Source organism: Mesocricetus auratus, unplaced genomic scaffold (genome assembly GCF_017639785.1).
Source record: "Mesocricetus auratus isolate SY011 unplaced genomic scaffold, BCM_Maur_2.0 Super-Scaffold_100018, whole genome shotgun sequence".
Lineage (NCBI taxonomy): Eukaryota > Metazoa > Chordata > Mammalia > Rodentia > Cricetidae > Mesocricetus > Mesocricetus auratus.
The window spans coordinates 51499279-51520103 of record NW_024429199.1 but is presented as its reverse complement, the minus strand read 5'-3'; the positions used below and the strand labels follow the sequence as shown (position 1 = coordinate 51520103).

Genomic DNA, 20825 nt, shown 5'->3' with positions numbered 1-20825 from the left:
AAGTGACTCATGCTTGTAATCGCAGTATTCCGGAGATGAAGGCAAGAGACTAGAAGTCTGCTAGCTTGGAAGCAACCTAGGTACTTGGTAAGTTCAAGGTCAGTTTGGGCTGCAGAGTGACAACCATATCTCAAACAAAACAAACAGACAAACAAAAATTTCTAATAAAAGAATTTCAAAATTAGAACCAATCAAACAGTGATGGTGATGAATAAATAGGCTCGGCAACTCTTTCAAGGATGACTTTTCTTACATGACTTCCTCCCCAGCCTCAAGGATTTTACATTCAATGAGCTGGGACCAAAGTAGGTCCCACTGTCTTCCTCAACTGAGACTTCTCTGAACCCCACTCAGATGGGTTCAAGGACTGAAGATTGTGGTCAAACACAGAACATCAGGGGCCAAGATTTCTCTTCTCAAGTTCTGGGGATGAGGGGAAGCTGAGCATTGAGTTGAGCCTCAGGGAGAGAAAGGAAAGGGGTGAAGAGAATGGTGTGACTGGAAAGGACTGGCACATAGAGCTGAAAACAGTTTGAAGTCCTCGGAGAAGCTGCTGAGTGCAGGGTGTCCAGGAGGTTCACGCGGTTCCCCTCCTCCAGAAGCAGTAGCCCAACCCCTACAACCATGCTGCATTCCTAGAACCCGAAGGAAGCGTTCTCCCATCCAACTCTTACCCTACCCAGTGCTGGGCATCTACTAATTACAGCTGAAGAAGCCCACTCACCCTGGATTCCATCATTTTATTCAGGCTTTACATCCCCCACTGGGCTCTGCTTTTACCTCTAAAATGCTTCTGAAGTGGCTGTGTGTGGTGGCTCACACGTATAATCCCAGCAGAAGGCTTTGGAATCCAAGGCAGCCTGGGCTACAAGAGTGAGTCTGAGCCTAGCCTATATGCAGTAGCTACGTAGCAAGAGCCTGTCTATAAATATATACTCATGTCAAACTTCACTTCTTTCCTCCTCAGCCCTTCTACCACCCAAAAAGACCACTACAGCACGTGTGGACTGTGGTACAAATGGTCCTCCCGTGCCCACCCATGCACCCTTTTTGGCCTCAGGCTCCGCAAAGGGCAGATAAGAAACCAGAAACCAGAAAGCTGCATCTTGTGTGGCCCAGACTGCAGACTCTGACAGACATCTAGAGCAGAGAAGCTGAGAGCCCAGGCCCAGCAAGCAGAGTATAATGTAAAGGAGAGAGAGCACCTGCAGGAATCACTAAAATCCCTCCAACTCTGCCAGTCTGTGCTTCCCTTCCAGCTGGCAATCAGTAGTCCAACTACTGTTATGGTTCCCAACCCCTCCCATTCACCACTCATTTTTCTTCTTATGCAGTGCTTTTCCCCTCCATTTCAGCCAGGCCACTTAGGTCTCCCCATACATTCCCATATATGGCTCTTTGAGCCTAGCATTCCATCCTCCAGAACAGCCTCCTTTCTTCATTGTGTTAGTACATTTATCTGTGTCTGCTTAAAATTTTTTGAGAAAGACCACTTTGCTCAGCAAACACGGCTTGCGTGATAACTATGAATATACTCGAAACACTGGCTTACGTGCTGCAGAGAGCCAAAGTTAGGTCAGATGGAGTAGTTACACCCAGAAATTTGGAAAGTTGGGGTATTCTAGAAGGAATCTATAGGATAAGACACACAGAAAGTGGCTACTTGCTGAGAGAGGCACAGATACAATGCTAGAGAAGGATGGAAAAAATAGGACTGAGGCCAAGTGGAAAGCATCCTTAACTAGGTCCTGCAGGATGGCTAAAATTCAAAGGAACATAACATAAGAGGGGCTTGTGAGATGGCTCAGTGGGTACAGCGATTGCTGCAGAAGCATGAGGACCTGGGTTCAGGTCCCTAGTGCCCACATAAAAGCTGTCTGTAAAAAGAGCTGGGATGTTGCGGGGAGAGTAGAGACAGGCAGATCTTAGGGCTGTTGGGATTCATTGGCCAGTCAGTCAGCTTCAGGCTCAGCAAGACACGCTCTCTTAAAAAAAAATAGGAGAAAGATAAAGGATATTTGATGTTCACCTCTGACTTCCACAAGCACACACAGAGGCAAGGACACCAACATATCTGAACACACATTTGCATAAACCACACACACACATGCGCGCTCTCTCTCTCTCTCTCTCTCTCACACACACACACACACACACACACACACACACAGACAAACACACACACACACACACAGAGGCAAGGACACCAACATATATGTACACACATTTGCATAAACCACACACACATGCTCTCTCTCTCTCTCTCACACACACACACACACACACAAACACACACACACACAGAGGCAAGGACACCAACATATATGTACACACATTTGCATAAACCACACACACATGCTCTCTCTCTCTCTCTCTCACACACACACACAAACAAACACACACACAGAGGCAAGGACACCAACATATATGTACACACATACGTATAAACCACACACACACATGCTCTCTCTCTTCCCTCTTTCCCTCTCTCTCTCCCTCTCTCTCTCTCTTTCTCTCTCTCTCTCTCTCACACACACACACACACACACACACAGAGGTGGGGAGAGACACGTGAGAAATAGTTTCCCTTTCTTCAGATTGCTGGGCTGAGGAATGGCCTCGTGGAAGCCTCCCTCATCCTGGCCCTGCAAGGCTAGGGATACGGCTCTATGGTGAAGAACCCTGTGCACTCAAAGTCCTGGGCTTGGTTCCCAGCATCTCAGAAATAAAGTGCAGATGCCCATGTCTTACTTCAGGCCTCTAACCCAGAAGCTTTTTGGAAAATCATCTGTTCTGTTTCATGTCACTCGCCAGATAGTCCCCATGTTCACCGTATTTGTGAAGCATTACAGGCGATGAGGATTTTCCTAATAGAAGGACACACCTCTGACTTCATCTCTTTTGTTTCTGTTTTCATTTTGATTTATTTGAGACAAGGTCTTATTGTGTAACCCTGGCTATCTTGGTTTTTACTATGCAGCCCATGAGGCTGCATCTGATGCTGATATCCACTTGAGATTACAGACATGTGCCACCACACCTAGCTCCCTCCCTGCCTTTGTCTTTCTGATAATAGCTCTTAGCAATTAGCATTCAATGAAAACCTGGACAGGGGGAAGGAGGCTTAAGCGAGAGAGGAAAATGCCAATAATATGCAGAGCAGAGAAAACCAAATTTATGGGATGCACCTTGAGAAATTTCATTGTGACTCACTGGGAGGGTCTGTTCCCATGGTAATTAGATGATAAATTATAGTCTCTGAAAATTAAGCCTTTGGCTATGGCAGGAACGCAGAACTTGCTTTCTAAAAAGGATATGGCTTTCTGAAGCTTGGTCATCTAAGTCACTCCATATTCTCTTTCATATGTGACAAAGGTTAACCTTACTGTGGTAGCCACCATGCTGTCAAGCAAACTCACTAAAAAAAAAATGTGACAGCTCTTACAAAGGAACCAAGGGTGTTGGTATGGACACCAGCTGCTGTGTGTGATGTGATTATACTTGGGAACTGTGTAGCTGGTAGATTATTTTTTATTCCAGTTCATTTGGTGCTTCCATTTTTTTGTTTGTTTGTTTTGTTTTTAAAACAAACTTAGTTAGCCTGTCTAGCTCAGTCAGCAGGGCACGAGACTATTAAAAACAAACATAAGACAGGCAGCTTGAGTGACAGTTGCTGTTCCTGATTATCTTAAAAGTCAGCTAAGTCACTCCTGGATATCTGCAAAAGACTGGTTTCAGGGATTTCTGTGACCATTGATAACCCATGTCCTCTCTGTCTTTTGTTGGTTGGTTGGTTGGAGGCAGGGTCTTACTATGTAGACCAACCTGGCCTTGAGCCTGACTCTGCCTCCTGAGTGTTAGAATTACATGACTGCACATTATACCCATCTTCCCTGTGTTCATTCTTATTTCCTTCCCTTCCTTCATTCCTTCCTTCTTTCCTTCCTTCCTCTCTTTAGCTCTCTGAGTTTTGTTTGCTTATTTTTTGAAACAGGGTCTCATTTAGACAGGCTGAGTATACATTTGCTATGTAGCTTTACTAGATACTTTCCTATTGCTGTAACAAACACCATGACCAAAAGCAACTTATCAAAGAAAGAGTTTATTTTGGCTTACAGTTCCAGAGTGGGAGTTCATAATATCCAGGAAGGAAAGGCAGCAGATGGCAGGAGTGAGCTAAACGCTCATACTTAATATCCACATGCAGGAAGCAGAGGGACTAAACTTTGCAAACCCACTCCCAGTGATTTACTCCCTCCAGAAAGGTTCCTAAACGTTTCTGAACTTTCCCAAACAGTTGGAGACCAAATATACAACTACATAGAGGGCACAAACACTCAACATTTCTCATTCACACTACCGCAGCTCAAGAACTATGCAGCATCAGGATGATGTTTTTGCCTCTGTATCCTGAATGCTGTCATGACAAGTGTGCATCCCTGTGACCAACAGATTTATGTGTTTTCTGGGGTTTGAACTGAGGGTTTGTGTGTACTAGCTAAGCATGTTAATTAGCGTTTCTATTGCTATGAAGAGACGCCATAACTGTGGCAACACTTATAAAGGAAAACATTTAATTGGGGTAAGCTTACAGTTTCATAGATTTAGTTCATTATCATCATGGTGGGACATGGAAGCATGGTGCTGGAGAAGGAGTTGAGAGTTCTACATCTTGATCCACAGGCAATGGGAAGTGAACTGTGTTCTACACTGGGCATAGCTTGAGTATAGGAGACCTCAGTGCCCACCCCCACAGTGACACACTTCCTCCAACAAGGCCATACCTACTCCAGCAAGGCCATACCTCCTAATAGTGCCACTCCTCATGGGGACCATTTTCTTTCAAACCACCACACTAGACAGTCTTAACAACTAAGCTATATCCCAACTCCTCCCTTGTTTTAAATCCTCTCTAGGTTACTAATAATGCCTAATTCATGGTTCCTGTACACCACTTCATTCCTGCAAATTCAGTACTCTTCTGGGAAAACTCCAAGTTTTGATTTCTGGAAATATTTTTCTGAATACTTCTGTTCTGTGGTTGGCTGACTGACCCCATGGACATAGGGCCTATGGATGTAGAGAACTGTCCCTACTTTATTCTGCTTGATGAGTCCCAGTTCTTAGGGGTAATGTGAAATAACTTTTCTAGCCCACTGCAGGAACTGGCGTGAGAGCCTTTGTTTAAGCGCAATGGGAAGGCATGGGCCAGAGAAAACAGAAATGCTGCCCTTAATTGTCAGGTTGGAGATGGAGGCCTCTCCTTTTCTCTTTGACCACAACTTTCTCCCATGACAGGGAACTCACAGGGTAGATAGTAAAAAAGTTTGTTCCAACTCCAAAATGTTCATGATTGTTATTCTGTGAGGCCTTATATGTATCATACCCAGACACATACATACACCAGGTTCTGATCCTCTGGGTTTCAAGGGTTACAGGTGTGTGCTCCCACATCTGGATTGTGTGGTTCTAGGTATCTAACTGATGCTATTTCCTGAATATTTGGCAACAGTCACTGTACCAACTGGGGCTACATCCTTGCCCATTGTTGGGGACTGCTAGAACCTTGAACAAAATGGAGTCTGTCAACCGTTTCTTGGCCTTCTGACTACGTGACTGCGAGCACACATGCCCTTGAGACAAAGGAAAAGGCTAACCATTAAAGTTAAATTTACACAGGGCAGCCCACCCGCCTAGCCAGGGGGAAATACCCTTACGGAGTAATTGTCTTTGTTAACAAAAGGTTAAAGTGTTCTGTTGTATACTTCCTACCCCTCCCTAATTCCTGCACCTGACTTACGCTGACAAGCATTTGTGGAATGCAACTAATGACTGATGGAAAATTACAGCTTTGTCTTTACCGTATTTGGTGTATATTTGAATTGAGACTTGATTGACATGCTTGTACCACCCCTGAGGTCCTTCCTCTATAAATTCCAGCGCCTCCAAAAAATAAAGGCTCTTGATCAGCAAACGTTGTCTTGAGCCTGTTTCCATTAACCTCTTGAAGTTCACTTTCCAGATCGGATCTGCTCGTGAAGACCCACTAAATTAGTAGCGACCCTCATCACCTCACCCCCGCAGGTCGGGGTCCCTTCCCGGGGTCGCAACTGGCGCCCACGTGGGACACGAGTTACAGACCACCGATCGGACGGCAGAGGCGCGACGAGTCCGGAGCCCACTCATAAGGCGTCAGGTAAGCCCCATCCGGGTGGCGCAGAGTAGGGTTAGTCTAATGACCTAGGTTAACACCGCCGTCCCATCCGTCCCGCGAAAATGGGGACTAGTATCAGCAAAGAAGCTAGATTTATTAAAGGAATTCAAGAAGAATTAAGAGATAGAAACATTGAGGTTAAGAAAAAAGATTTACTTAAGTTTTTGCTTTTTGTACATGAAGTTTGTCCCTGGTTTGTCATTACCTGCCCAAAAATAGTTTGCAGTACTTGGGAACGGGTCGGGGCCGAATTAACTAATTATTTCGAAACCAAAGGCTCTGAAAGTGATAAAAAGATTATGCAGCAGTATTGGGATCTCTTAAAAGGTATCATTGTTAACGCAAAGGAAAGCCCCGAAATGAACAAATTCTTAAAGATGCCCAACAACATCTAGAGGTTGCTTCCCGAGGGTGCTCTCGTGCCAGCTCCAGAGCAAGTTCTGTCGCTGATCTTTCTAAAGATTGTTCCTCTTCCTCTGCTAACTCTGACTTTGATAAGCTTCCACCTTCTCCTCCTGATCAACCTACCTCATTTGCCCCTAAAGCTCGCTCTTCAGCCACCGGTGGCATCTACCCCTCCCTACGGGCTGTCGCCTCTGCTCCTACTGAGGAACCTCTCGATCCTGGGGATGCCCAGGAGCTAGAGGAAGAGGCTGCTGCCTACCTTCAGGCCTTCGGGCGCGAGGTCTCTCTGGCCAGGAGACCTCCTCCCTATGATCTTTCCTCGCTCCCTGATCCCCCTCGATCTGTTGCTCCCAAATACTCCTCCACTGTCGATTCTCTTGCTTCCTCTCTCGTTCAAGCTCTCAGCGACAAGTTTTCACAGCTCTTCTCTTCAGCATCACCTAAACTCCAGTTCCCTCTTTTTGGCCCTGAAGGGGAAGGAGCCGAACCGCCTCCCCTACTAGACCTCTTCCTGCGGCACAGGGGCGACCACGCACTAGACAGGCAGTTCGAGCCGAAGAAGCGGCTCGCCAAAATCCCGACCCCGATGCCATTGAGCCAGACCCCACTCCTGATGAGGGAGGCACAGCGGGAGGATTAGACCTCCCTGACCGCCCTGTTCACGAACAGCTCTTAGAGTATAGGGTTATTAACAAAAAAGACCTACATGAGCTTTTCAAGGCAGTTAATACCTATGGCCTTATGGCCCCCTACACCTTGTCATGCCTTGAATCTGTGGGGGGCGGCGGAGTTGTCATGCCTTTTGAATGGAGGGGTGTAGCGAAGACCGCACTGAAAAGGGAGGTATATTTATTATGGGAAGTTGATTTTTTAAGCCGCTGCAAAGAATTAGCTGGAGGGGACAATGACTTATTCGCTCGTATCTCTGGTTCCGCTCCTTATGATAAACTTGCTGAGCAACGGAAGTTTCCCCGCAACCTCCTTGCCAATTCAGCCCTAGCTGCTATGGGAGCATGGAAGTCTCTACCCCGGGCAGGCACCTCCACGGCTCCTTTAGCCCAAATTGTTCAAGGCCCTGATGAATCCTATAGCAGTTTTATTTCCCGCCTCCTTGAAGCTGTAGAAAGAATTTTGGGTGTCCCCTCCACTGATACTGATAATACTTTAGTGAAACAGTTGGCTTTTGAAAATGCAAATGATATGTGCAAAAATATTCTTAGGGGAAATTTGAAAGGAAAAACTTTACATGATATGATCAGCCTATGTAGAGAGGCCGATCCCTTTGTTCACAAAATAACTAAGGCCCTTGTTGCTTTTCAAGGGCAGAACAAAGGAAAGACTTGCTTTCAGTGTGGTGCCCCTGGCCACTTTGCCCCCAACCTCACCTTTTTTGCTTGCTCCACAGGGCTATCCCCGCATATTATTGTAGATGTTTTTCTTGCGCACAAGGACTACTGCGTCCTTGTTGTACTTGTGCCCAAATTGACTGTTCGCCCTGAATCTGATTTATTGCCCCAAAATGATCCAACTGTAACTCTCTCTCGCCAAAAAAGAGAGCCGGTCACCGCCCTCACACTAGCCATATTGGTTGGTCTGGGTGCAACAGGTGCTGGCACAGGAATTTACTCCCTAATCCACACAAAGGACTCTATTAATGCTCTAACCCGCACTGTTATTAGAGACGTAGATGAGCTAAAAAGAGGTTTAGATTACTTGAAACAAACTGTTGGTTCCTTAGCTGAAGTGGTACAACAAAACCGCCGAGGTCTCGACCTCGCCTTTTTGCGGGAGGGAGGAGTTTGTGCCGCCCTTAAAGAGGAATGTTGCTTTTTCAAAGACAAATCAGGATTAGTTAGAGATAGTATCAGAAGAGTTGAACAGAGTCTGGAAGAAACAAAAAGAAATTTGGATCAAAGTGAATCTTGGTACAAAAATTGGTTTTCTACCTCTCCCTGGCTATCGACTTTGCTGCCTAGTTTGTTAGGACCTTTTATTGGCCTTATGTTACTTATTTCCTTTGGTCCTTGGGCATTTCGACGCCTTACTGGTTTTGTTAAAAATCAGGTTGATGAGGCTACCAAAAATTCAGTTCAGGTTCACTATCAGCAGCTCTCTCAACAAGACCCCGAAGAACCTGAGGCTGTAGACAAACCTACATTCCAGCCTTTGAGCTTTCAGGAGTTTGAGTACCTGGCCAACCGCCCGCGTTCACTCTGCTCCAGGCTGTGGAGATGCTTAAGACGGGGATAGCTTGGTGCCAGAATCTGGGAGCAAACATGGCTCTCTAAACATTGCCGGCAAAAACTTAATTCGTATCCTCTCTCGCCATGTCCAGAACTGGAAGCCCACCAGGTAACCTAAGACAGGCACTCCACCCAATTGCTCTCTTCTTTTACTATATAGAAAAGGGGGAGATGTTGGGGACTGCTAGAACCTTGAACAAAATGGAGTCTGTCAACCGTTTCTTGGCCTTCTGACTACGTGACTGCGAGCACACATGCCCTTGAGACAAAGGAAAAGGCTAACCATTAAAGTTAAATTTACACAGGGCAGCCCACCCGCCTAGCCAGGGGGAAATACCCTTACGGAGTAATTGTCTTTGTTAACAAAAGGTTAAAGTGTTCTGTTGTATACTTCCTACCCCTCCCTAATTCCTGCACCTGACTTACGCTGACAAGCATTTGTGGAATGCAACTAATGACTGATGGAAAATTACAGCTTTGTCTTTACCGTATTTGGTGTATATTTGAATTGAGACTTGATTGACATGCTTGTACCACCCCCTGAGGTCCTTCCTCTATAAATTCCAGCGCGCCCCAAAAAATAAAGGCTCTTGATCAGCAAACGTTGTCTTGAGCCTGTTTCCATTAACCTCTTGAAGTTCACTTTCCAGATCGGATCTGCTCGTGAAGACCCACTAAATTAGTAGCGACCCTCATCACCTCACCCCCGCAGGTCGGGGGTCCCTTCCCAGGGGTCGCAGCCCATACTTTGTTTAGTTTGTTTTTTGTTGATATAGGGCCTGTAGCTCAGGTTGACCTTGAACTCATAGCAGTCTTTCAATTTTATTTTCTTTTTTGAAACCCAAACCCAGGGCTCTTCATATGCTAGGCAGTTCTGTCACTGAGGTACATTACCTCTACCGATTAACACTTTTCAAAAAATGAAAAGTAGGAACCAGAGAAATGGCTCAGTGGCTAAGAGCATTTGCTATTCTTGCAGATGACAGGGATTCAATTTCTAACACCCACATGGTGATTCACAACCACCCACAACTTCAGTTCTAGGGTATTTGATATCCCCTTCTGACCTTTAAGGGCACAGGATGCATGTGGTACACAGACATATATCCAAGCAAAACACTCACAGACATAAAATTAAAAAATACATAAATCAAAACATTAAAAACAAAATAATATTAAACCCCAAAATTAAACATCTATTGCTGTATTGAACATCTACAGACTACTTGTCAGTTTCCCAAACAATACAGCATAATAACTATTTACATTTACGTTGGGTGTTATAAGTAACCAGATAATATTTAAAGTATACCAAAGAATGCTTGTAGGTTAAATCAAAGACCAAGGAATTCTCTACAAAAGGGTTCAGGTATCCAAGGATATCTTGGAAACAAATTTATCTAGGATGTACAAAATCACTTGTAGGGCAGAGTAGAACTCAATAAAGCACATGGCTACTATGCAAGAGGCTCTAAGGCACCAAGCACTGAAAAAAAAATGTCATTTGTAGTCAGTCAATTATAACAGTGTTGTACTGGCTGTGGGTACACATTTGTGGCATGACACCACAGGCATGCTCAATATAAAATGAGCTTCTAGGTGTTGAAGGGATGTGTGTGCATTTGTAATGAAAGCAAATCCACTGATTCTCATCTACTTAGGAAATGAGCCTCTTCCTTATAGTGACCAGAATAGCTGCAACTAACTTATATTATAGAGTTTGTGACCCCTGGAAAAAGACCATGGACTCAATCCAATTATAATTAAAAGATTTATTGATTAACTGCTACCAGGACAACCACCTTAATGCCGAATCTCAGAAGGACAACTGATATGAGTCTCTTCATGTACAAGAACAGCACAAATGGGTACCAAACTTACTGAATTCCTCTTCTGGGAAATGAGGAAAACATCTGTCTTAAACCACTGGGAGTGTGGTGGGACTTAGGCAGCTTTGGTTTGTTTATGGAGTCCTGCAAATTGAACCTCAGGCTTCATCCATGCTAGGCAAGTACTCTACCATTAAGCTGTATTCCTTGAGCCGGAGACAATTTTATTGTTGCTGTTCTGTTTGTTTTTAGACAGTCTTGTATAGGCCAGGTTGGCCCCAAACTTGATCTAGAGCCAAGGATGACTCTGAACTTCTGATCCTCCTGCCTTGCAAGTGCTGTAATTACAGGTGTGTGTCATGATGGCCAGAAATGTCTCCCCATTGCCAGTTCTTAGTAATTCTTTTCTGTTCTCGTTTCCTTTCTTTCCCAAAACAATCCCATTCAGTAGTCAGGTTGATCTAGAACTGTCTTTATCTTCACCTATGCCTCCCAAGTGCTAAGATTACAGGCATGTAGGCCACCATGCCCAGCTAATTTAACTATTTCTATCATGATTGATCATCTTGTTTTGCACTGTAAAATAAAACAGAAGACAAATTAAATAAGCATAAAACAACTTTGTCCAATCATCTTATGAAATAACAGTTTAGCTGCGTAAGAAAGAACCTAGTAGCCTTTCCGCGCTGCCCTGGGACGGGTCCATACGGTGTTGTTCTTGATTCCCGTCGTAACTTAAAAGGGAAACTTATACAATGTCCGGAGCCCTTGACGTCCTGCAGATGAAGGAGGAAGATGTCCTCAAGTTCCTTGCAGCAGGAACCCACTTAGGTGGCACCAACCTTGACTTTCAGATGGAGCAGTACATCTACAAAAGGAAAAGTGATGGTATCTACATCATAAATCTGAAGAGGACGTGGGAGAAGCTGTTGCTGGCAGCCCGGGCCATCGTTGCCATTGAGAACCCCGCTGATGTCAGCGTCATCTCCTCCAGGAACACTGGGCAGCGAGCTGTGCTGAAGTTTGCCGCTGCCACCGGGGCCACTCCAATTGCTGGCCGTTTCACTCCTGGCACCTTCACCAACCAGATCCAAGCAGCCTTCCGGGAGCCTCGGCTTCTGGTGGTCACTGACCCCAGGGCTGACCACTAGCCCCTCACAGAGGCGTCTTACGTCAACCTGCCCACCATTGCTCTGTGTAACACAGACTCTCCTCTGCGCTACGTGGACATTGCCATCCCATGCAACAACAAGGGAGCTCACTCAGTGGGTCTGATGTGGTGGATGCTGGCCCGGGAAGTACTCCGCAAGCGTGGCACTATCTCCCGAGAGCACCCATGGGAGGTCATGCCTGACCTTTACTTCTACAGAGACCCAGAGGAGATTGAGAAGGAAGAGCAGGCTGCCGCCGAGAAGGCTGTGACCAAGGAGGAATTTCAGGGCGAATGGACGGCGCCAGCGCCTGAGTTCACTGCTGCTCAGCCAGAGGTGGCCGACTGGTCTGAGGGTGTGCAGGTGCCCTCTGTACCCATCCAGCAGTTTCCTACTGAAGACTGGAGTGCCCAGCCAGCCACTGAGGACTGGTCAGCAGCTCCCACGGCGCAGGCCACTGAGTGGGTTGGAGCTACCACTGAGTGGTCCTGAGCTGCTCTGCGGACACCCGAGCAAAGGGAAAAAAAGGTGGAAGGAAAATAAAGTTTCTACAAGTTGTCAAAAAAAACAAAACAAAACAAAAAAGAAAGAACCTAGTAAAATTAATTTAAATTTTGAATGATGGAGTATCTTTGAGGAATCACTTTTATTTTAAAATCAAGCAACAACAAAAATAGTGGAGCTGCTAAAGAGAACTTGAAGAGATTTTAAGACAAAGATGTTTATGACCCATGTGTAAATTATTACTAAGTATGGTATGCTCAGGATATCTGAATATAGCTTGTCCTTGAAAATAATCTAAGCAGTAACTTAATGGATATAGTTTATAATATTATTTGACTAATACTGGTGAAAGATAAACTTCTGCTAAGCTTTGCTCAAAACTGTCTCAAATTCCAAATAAGTCTATTAAGAACTGTGTGGTCCCTAGGCAGTTTTATTCTGGTGTGGAGTTACCTATCGTATAGTCTTGGAAGACTGGCAGAGTTCTCCTTTGCCACTTACTTCATACAAATAATGAGTGGTGTTTTTTGACACCTATAAATAACATATGCTACATTTTTTATTTGAGATCAAGATCCAATAGTTCTTTCCACTTATAACTTCCGTTGAACAATTATACTTTAAGCTTAAAATTTCCTCCTTCATTCCCTCCCTCCCTCCCTCCTCCTTTTTCTCTTGGAGGGGTGGGTGGGTTTTGAGACAGCCTTTCTGTGTTATGCAACTCTGGCTGGCCTGCAACTCCTATGTAAATCAGGCTGGCCTCTAACTCACAGAAATGCACCTGCTTCTGCTTCACAAATCCTGGGATTAAAGGGTGTGACACCTGGTCTATATTTTTCTTCCTTTAAGTATTTAAAAAACTTTTCATTTATCAGTGTGCATGCGGGAGGGGTGTGAGATATGTGTGCATGTGGGCGTGCGCCACAGTGTACATGTGGAGGTCAGAGGACAGACAAAAGATTCTGTCCTTCCACTTTGGGCTGGGTTCAATCCTTAGGATCTACACAATGGAGGAGAGACCCAGCTCCCACAAATTTCCCTCTGACCTTCACATGTGTGCTGTGACATGTGTGAATACGCACACATACATGCACACACACACATACATGGGCACATACACAAATTTTAAAAGGTAAATTAAAAGAGAAAAGAAAAAAGTTGTTCTGATACAAGTGTAAAGATAAGAGGACAGGTTGCAGGAGGCTGCCTTCTCCTCCCGCCCTGTGGATGTGGGTCTGGAAAGCTAATTCATGTAGTTAAGCTTGGTTGCAAGTTGCAAGATACCCACTGAAGTATTTTTATTTTTATGCATAGGAGTGTTTTACCTGCATGACTGTATGTACACCATGTGCATGCCTAGATATGTCAGATCCCCTGGAACTGGAGTTACAGACAGGAACCACGGTGTGGGTACCAGAAATGAATCTGAGTTCTCTAAAAGAACAGCAAGGACTCTTTTTGGTTTTTACGAGACAGGGTTTCTCTGTATTGTTTCGGAGGCTATCAGTCCAGCCCGGCCTCGAACTCACAGAGATCCGCCTGGCTCTGCCTCCCGAGTGCTGGGATTAAAGGCGTGCGCCACCACCGCCTGGCCAGCAAGGACTCTTAATAGATGTGACATCTCTCCCGCCATCTATTGGTTTTTTTTTTAAATATAGAACTAGGGATGTATTTCAATCTCAATTAGAGGGGGGAAGATCCCTCAAAAGTTAGCTGGAACCTAAAAGTCCCACATTAACCCTCTGCAGTGGTGGCTGGAAAACGGACGAGGCAGACAGTACCCAGAATTATTCGGGATTCCTGAGGACCTTGCTTAGCACCCACACTCTCATTCTCAACAATGACCTCATCTCCTCTCCTTATCTGGCAGGAATCCCCTACTCAACATCTCCCCTTATCACCTAAGTCTGGAGCTTCCTGTTGTTTTCAAAGGGAGAGGCCACTTGTCTTTCAAGGCTCTTTATCCAGGGCTATCTCCAACCCCACTTCTCTGGGTTGTCATAACCACCCCCGCTTACTTGTGACACATGTTTTCCTATGCACTTTTCTGCACATGTGCAGACCACACAGCACCTCTTAAACACCGGCAAGCGGCATGTCTACCGCTACACGATGACACTGACCCTGTTTATAGGAAAAAACCATTTGCCACAGGCAGAGAGCCAAACCCACCAGGACTCTGCATGCTTTGCTCGACTCCCTAGGAACCTTTCAGACCCCACAAGTTCTCTCTCTTCCCTCTGATGTGGTCACCATGTTGCTCTCATTCTAATACTCACCCTGTCACCACTTAACTCTAAGACGTTTCTGCTGGTCTTGATTTATTTTTATTCTAAATTTGTGTATTGTATATGAGTGTTTTGCCTGCATATATGACTGTGCACCATGTGCATACAGTGCCCATTGAGGCCAGAAAAGGGCATTGGATTCCCTGGAACTGGAGTTAGAGAGGTTGTGAGCCACCATGTGGGTGCTGGGAACTGAAACTGGGTCCTCCTCTAGAGCAGTCAGTGCTTTTTAACTGCTAACCCATCTCTCCAACACCTTATTTTATTTTCTTTGATAAAGGATTTTGCTATGTAACTACGGCCACCTTTCTTCTTCAGTCTGCTGGGTGTGGACTCTCAGCATGCATCCCCAACATCCTGCTCATTACTTTTCCTTTCTGCAGCTTCTTTAACTGCCTTACTTCCATTTAGTTAATATTCCAGAGCAGGGTTGTAGGTCTATGGTAGAGCTCTAGCCTAGTATGTATGCAAAGGCCCTGTGTACTAGCTCCAGGACTGAATAATAGCAAACACAGTATACCTCTGGCACTGTAGTTCCAAGGCCTTAATAAGTGTCCTATTCTCATTACTTTGATTTCCTGCCTGTAATCTGCCAAGCTTTAGGCACAAATATCCAGGTGTTTTCTAAAGAGTTCTAATCTTTCACCTTTCATCTAGTTTTCCCAGATTCACTGGCGTGGAGATCAGTGGTTGCCTATAATCAAGACAAAGCACCAAACTCATCATTGGACATGAAAGTCTTACTGTCCTGATGATGCCTGACATCTTAGCATTGCTCTTATCTCTCCTGATGCTCTCTGGCATATTAGGCATCGCTCTTCACTGAAGTTTCAGACCTTTGGCTTCTACATTCTGCTCCTGGTCTTAGCTGCCACATATTTTCTCTCTTTGGTTTATGTGTTGCTTTTCTGGGTTTTATGAGATATTCTCTCACTAATAATTTTCTTACTCCTTTTTGTTGATGGCTTGAAGCATGGCAATAGGCATTCGGTTCTGTGTTGAGGTGTCAGGCATCTGAAGCCCTACTGTGTTTAGAGAATTTCTCACTTTGTGAGTCTTGCTTCTACTGGAGAAGCAAACTATTCCTGACAGATCAGTTTTATCTCTCTGCATCCCATTCTGGGTATGTTCCTCAATGTGATCTTCAATTTGTCATCTCTAACTAGATGTTTCTTCCTTTATCATTATTTTCAAATTGTACTGAAATCCCATTTATCTTTGAGATTTATAATATCTTCATATACACTTATATTTGCTTTATTTCTCCATTTTTATTTACAATGTTTCATTCTTTTTATAGCTATCATCTCTTTATCCATTCAAATATTCTAAGGAACTTTAAAAAAGTAAATTAATTCATAAATATATAAACACATAGATTAATTATATGTAATCATATATTAATATATACAGATAGATAGATAGATAGATAGATAGATAATCGTATTTTGTCTGCCTCTATGTTTGTATACCACATGTGTGTATTGCCTATGGAGGCCAGAAGAGGGCACCAGATCCTCTGTGATTGGCATTATAGATGGTTGTGAGCCTCCACGTGGGTGTTGGAATTGACTCTGAAGAGCAGCCAATACTCTTAAACCACAGAGTCATCTCTCCAGCCCTTCTAAACTACTTTTAAAGATTTATCACTATTATTTTTAATTATTTGTGTTGCTTAATGGACACATGTGCCTGTGTTCTCAAGATCAGAGGTATCAAATAACCCTGGAGCTGGAGTTACAGGTGGTTGTGAACTGCCCCACAAGGGTGCTGGGAACTGAACTTGGATCTTTTGAAAGAGCAGTATGCATTCATAACTACCAACTCATGTCTGTCTAGCCCTCCCTTAAGCTACTTTAAAAATATTTAAAATATATTTTAGTTTATTTGTATGAGTGTTTTGCCTGTATGTGCAATTGTGCACCATATACATACCTGGTACCCAGGGAAGCCAGAAGAGAGCATTGGATCCCTTGGAACTGGAATTATAGACAATTATGAGGCACCACATGGGTTCTGGGAAAAGAGCTCCAACCTTGGTAAGAACAACCATTGTTCTTAACCTCTGAGCCATCTCTCTAGGCCCTATCAAAAGATTTTTAAAAGGGCTAAGGATGAAACTCAACTGGTAGAGTACTTGTATAGCTTGAACAAAGCCCTAGGTTCCATCCAAGCACACTGTAAATCAGGCAGAGTGCTGCATGCTTGTAACGAAAACCCAGGAGGTAGAAGTAGGCGATCAGAAGTTTAAGGCAGTCCTCAGCTACATGTCAAGTTTGAGGCCAACCTAGAGAAGGTGAGACCTTCTTATTCCAGTCATTTAATTTTACATGAATAACATCTTGTATTGAAAGTTTAGGTTTTTGTCTATTGTCTTTATATATTTATTTCCCTCCAGTAGATTTTACGATCACATACTGATTTTGGCCTAGTGATGGGTGGAGTGGTTTCTTGTTTTGGTCATTCTGACAATGAAACCTGTAGATAGTCTTCATTTGTTTCTGGGCTTCTCAAATCCTTGAACTCTCCAGAAAGTTAAGGGTCTTTGTATGCTAGCAAGGTGATTTTTCCCAGTAGGCTAGATTCTAGATTGCTTCAGGCTTGGGAGTGATCACTGAGAAGAATGAGGTCTGATTAGAATTGAGATTTTCAACCAACCCCTCAGCCTTCAAGAAAGGGCTAATAAAGATTAATGGCCACTAGTAACCAAAGAATTAATCAATCATGCCTATGTATTGAAGTGTTCATTAAAAACTCAAAAAGATGGCATGGGAACCTTCTGGATGGCTGGATCCATGGAGTTTCCCTGGGGAGCATGTCTTCATGTACCTTCCCATACATATTCTTGTATTCCCGGTAAACAGTAATCAAGTGTTTCCTTGAGTTCTGGAAACTAACCATGTCAAGGAAAGGGGTGTAGGAACCCTGATTTGCAGCCTGTTTGTTGGTCCGAAGTGAGGGCGACTACTTGGATGAAGCTCAAAAGTGGTGTCTGACTAGGGAATAGACTTTTGGTACTGAAACCAACCTGTGGGATCTCTTATTAGCTACCTGGAGGCAGTGCCCAAGCTGACTGAAAGGACACCTCACCAGTGTGTACTGGAGAAATGACTGGTCTGTGGGAAAATCCTCCCATGTATCTAGGGCCAGAAGTGCTGAGTGAAGAGTTGTGAGATGGTTTGCCACCAAGCCTGACAAACAGAGTCCCATCCCTGAAACCCACGTGGCAGAAGAAAAGCTACTCCTGCAAACTGCCACATGTGTGTCATAGAACACACATACAATAATAAGAGTAGTAGCAATAATAATAAAGAGGTATTAAACACAAACCTTCTAGGAGTTAACCTCTGGGTGGGAGGAGAGCTGGTTAGTATTTTCTAACCAGGCACTAGAAGCAAACTCACTACTGACGACTTACTGAACGTGACTTTTTTGTCCCCTTTGTGCAGAGGAGGAAACTAGGGCTCTGAGTTCAGTGAGTTGTTTAAGATCTCAGAGATGATCTGGGTCAGAACAAGACTCAAATGCAAAGCTGGTTTTAATCCTGTGTGTGGATCTGAGATGCAGAGACTTACTGTGGGGTTTGTGAACTGCAGGTAGGGGAACTACAGTGGTTGCCAGAAAAGCTTTTTTTGTTGTTTGCTTGTTTGTGGTTTTATTGTTGTTTGCTTCTTTCGGAGAAAAGATCTTACTCTGTAGCCCAGGCTGGCTGCATAAAGTCGTGGCAATGCTCCTATCTCAGTCTCCTGAATGTTAATGTGAGGGCTAAAGTTATATTTTAATTACTGTACTTAAGAGATGTATAAAACAAAAACGCCTCTAACCTGTAAGCCCCATCTGCCAAAGACAGATAACTTCCTTGAACACTGCAGACTGCTCCTGTAAGATAATAAGCCCATGTTTTCACTTCAGTAAACAAGCTTGGTTGCCCCAACTGCACAGGATGTGTGTGGTCACACAAAGGTGAGAGATATACAGACAGGAAGTACGTCAGGATGTATGCTTGACCCTGATTGGATAAAGGCAGGAAGTATGTAATTTTTGTGGGTTTTGCCTTTGCAAGCACCTGACTAATGTGATGGCACCATTCTCTGGGAATCTGGGTATGAACCTGGACAATGCCCTTTGTCCTGGCCGGTACTGAATAAAGTTTGATTTAAATTTGCTTCAAAAATGCCATGGATATCTTTCCCCCCACAAAACATCCAGCATAGCACCTTTCAGCACTCTGAAATCCAGCCAGCAGGGAAGCAGCTTTCAGGTCAGTTCCGGCTTGATGTCTCTATGCCATGGAGCCAAAGTGCCAAACAGATGTCTATTAGGTTTGTTTGTTTTCATGTATTTCTTCAAATTTCAGGACAAAGTCAAAATGGCATAGTGATGTTCCTCTGTGCTATATTTTCAGGCTCAGGATTTTTTTTGTAACTTAACGCAGCCTGGAAATGAGGAAGAAGGGAAGGAACAAGGAAGCTACGCAACAGCTAAAATGTTGAAGCAACCTGAGCATTCGTGCTTTGATAAATGGATGAATAAAATGCAACATATACATGGAATAGAATACTGTTCATCTATATATAAGAAGAAAACTCGAGGGGCATTGTGGTGGCACACACATTTAATCCCAGCACTCAGGAGGCAGAGGCAGGTGGGTATCTGTGAGTTCGAGGCCAGCCTGGTCTACAGAGCGAGTTCCAGGACAGCCTCCAAAACAATATAGAGAAACCCTGTCTCGAAAAACCAAAAAAAAAAAAAAAAAAAGAAAAGAGAGAGAGAGAGAGAGAAGATAAACCCAACATCATTATGAAGCTAAAATAAGTCACTCACAAAAAAACGACAAATATCTCACATGATTTGTTCCATAAGGTACCCAGAGCCTTTAATTTCACAGACTGAAAGTATAGAAGTAGTTGCCAAAGACTGAGATAAGGAATGAGTAGTTCCTGTTTAATGGTGCAGATTTCTGACAATGGGTGCCAGTGAAAGATGTAAGTGTGGTGATATATTGTTTATGATTTATTAAAGCCACTGGAGATCAAAATAGCAAAACAACCATACCAGTTAGCCATAGAAACCAGGCACACGCCTTTAATCCTAGGACTCAGGATTAAGAGGTAGGTGGATCTCGGATCTCTGCTAGTTGAAGGCCACACTGACTAAACGAAATTGATCCAGTCCTAAAAATACAGCTCACAGAAAGATGAGCTCAGCACCTGGAATCACACACCTTTAATCCCAGGACTTATGAGAGGTATTTAAGACAGAAACAGGGTCTTAGAGCTGGCATTCATTTTCCAGTCACATGGAGAATAGGAAGGCTTAGAGTCTCTAGCCACACTGAGGAGAGCATAGTAGTCTAAGCGAATCTGAGGAGCAGAGAAGTATGGAGCTGTCTTAGGATGGCCCCTTTCATCTGAGCACGGATGTAGGTAAGAGCTAGTGGCCAGCTGCTTTGCTTCTCTGATCTTCACCTTGAAGCTTGAACCCCAATATCAGTCTCTAGATCTTTTACTTATCTTGCTACAGTTAAGAATGTATTAAGAGCCATAGATGGCTCAGTAGGTAAAAGAGCTTGTCACACAGGTTTGAGGACTTGGGTTCAATCACAAGATTCTCAAAAGTGGTCATCTGACCCCACATATGGCATGCACAAGCTTGTATTCACATACTCATACATCACACACACACACTGTAAAATAAGTTTCTTTTTTTTTAAAGAATGCATTTAGTACCATAAATTAATCACATTGGTTAAGATGACTGTTTCGGCATATGTGAATTTTACCACAATAAGAATGATTTTAAGAAGCTGGGCGGTGGTGGTGCATGCCTTTAATCCCAGCACCTGGGAGGCAGAGGCAGGCGTATCTCTGTGAGTTCGAGGCCAGGCTGGACCGACAACCTCCAAAACAATACAGAGAAACCCTGTCTCGTAAAAACCAAAAAAAAAAAAAAAAAAAGATTTTAAGAAAAGGAAAAACAAAAAGGCTGGGGAAATAGCTCAGTGATAGAGCAACTTCTAGCATTGGGTTGGGTGGGGGCAGTGGGGTTGGAGAGGATGAACTGAGAGATGTGTTGCCATAGGCAAACTGAATGCTTCCAGGGAGCCCTCGGTCCCTCTGGACTTGTGAATCTCCTGCAGAGAAGACAGGGTCCTTGCCTTTCTCCATCACTTCTGATGCTATTTTGCTAGA

At 44.1% G+C, this 20825-nt stretch overlaps 1 pseudogene; it reads left to right on the top strand.

Annotated features, from left to right (window-relative positions):
• The first annotated feature begins 11407 nt into the window (after positions 1-11407).
• Positions 11408-12400, top strand: LOC101841655 (annotated as a pseudogene).
• The last annotated feature ends 8425 nt before the right edge of the window (positions 12401-20825 follow it).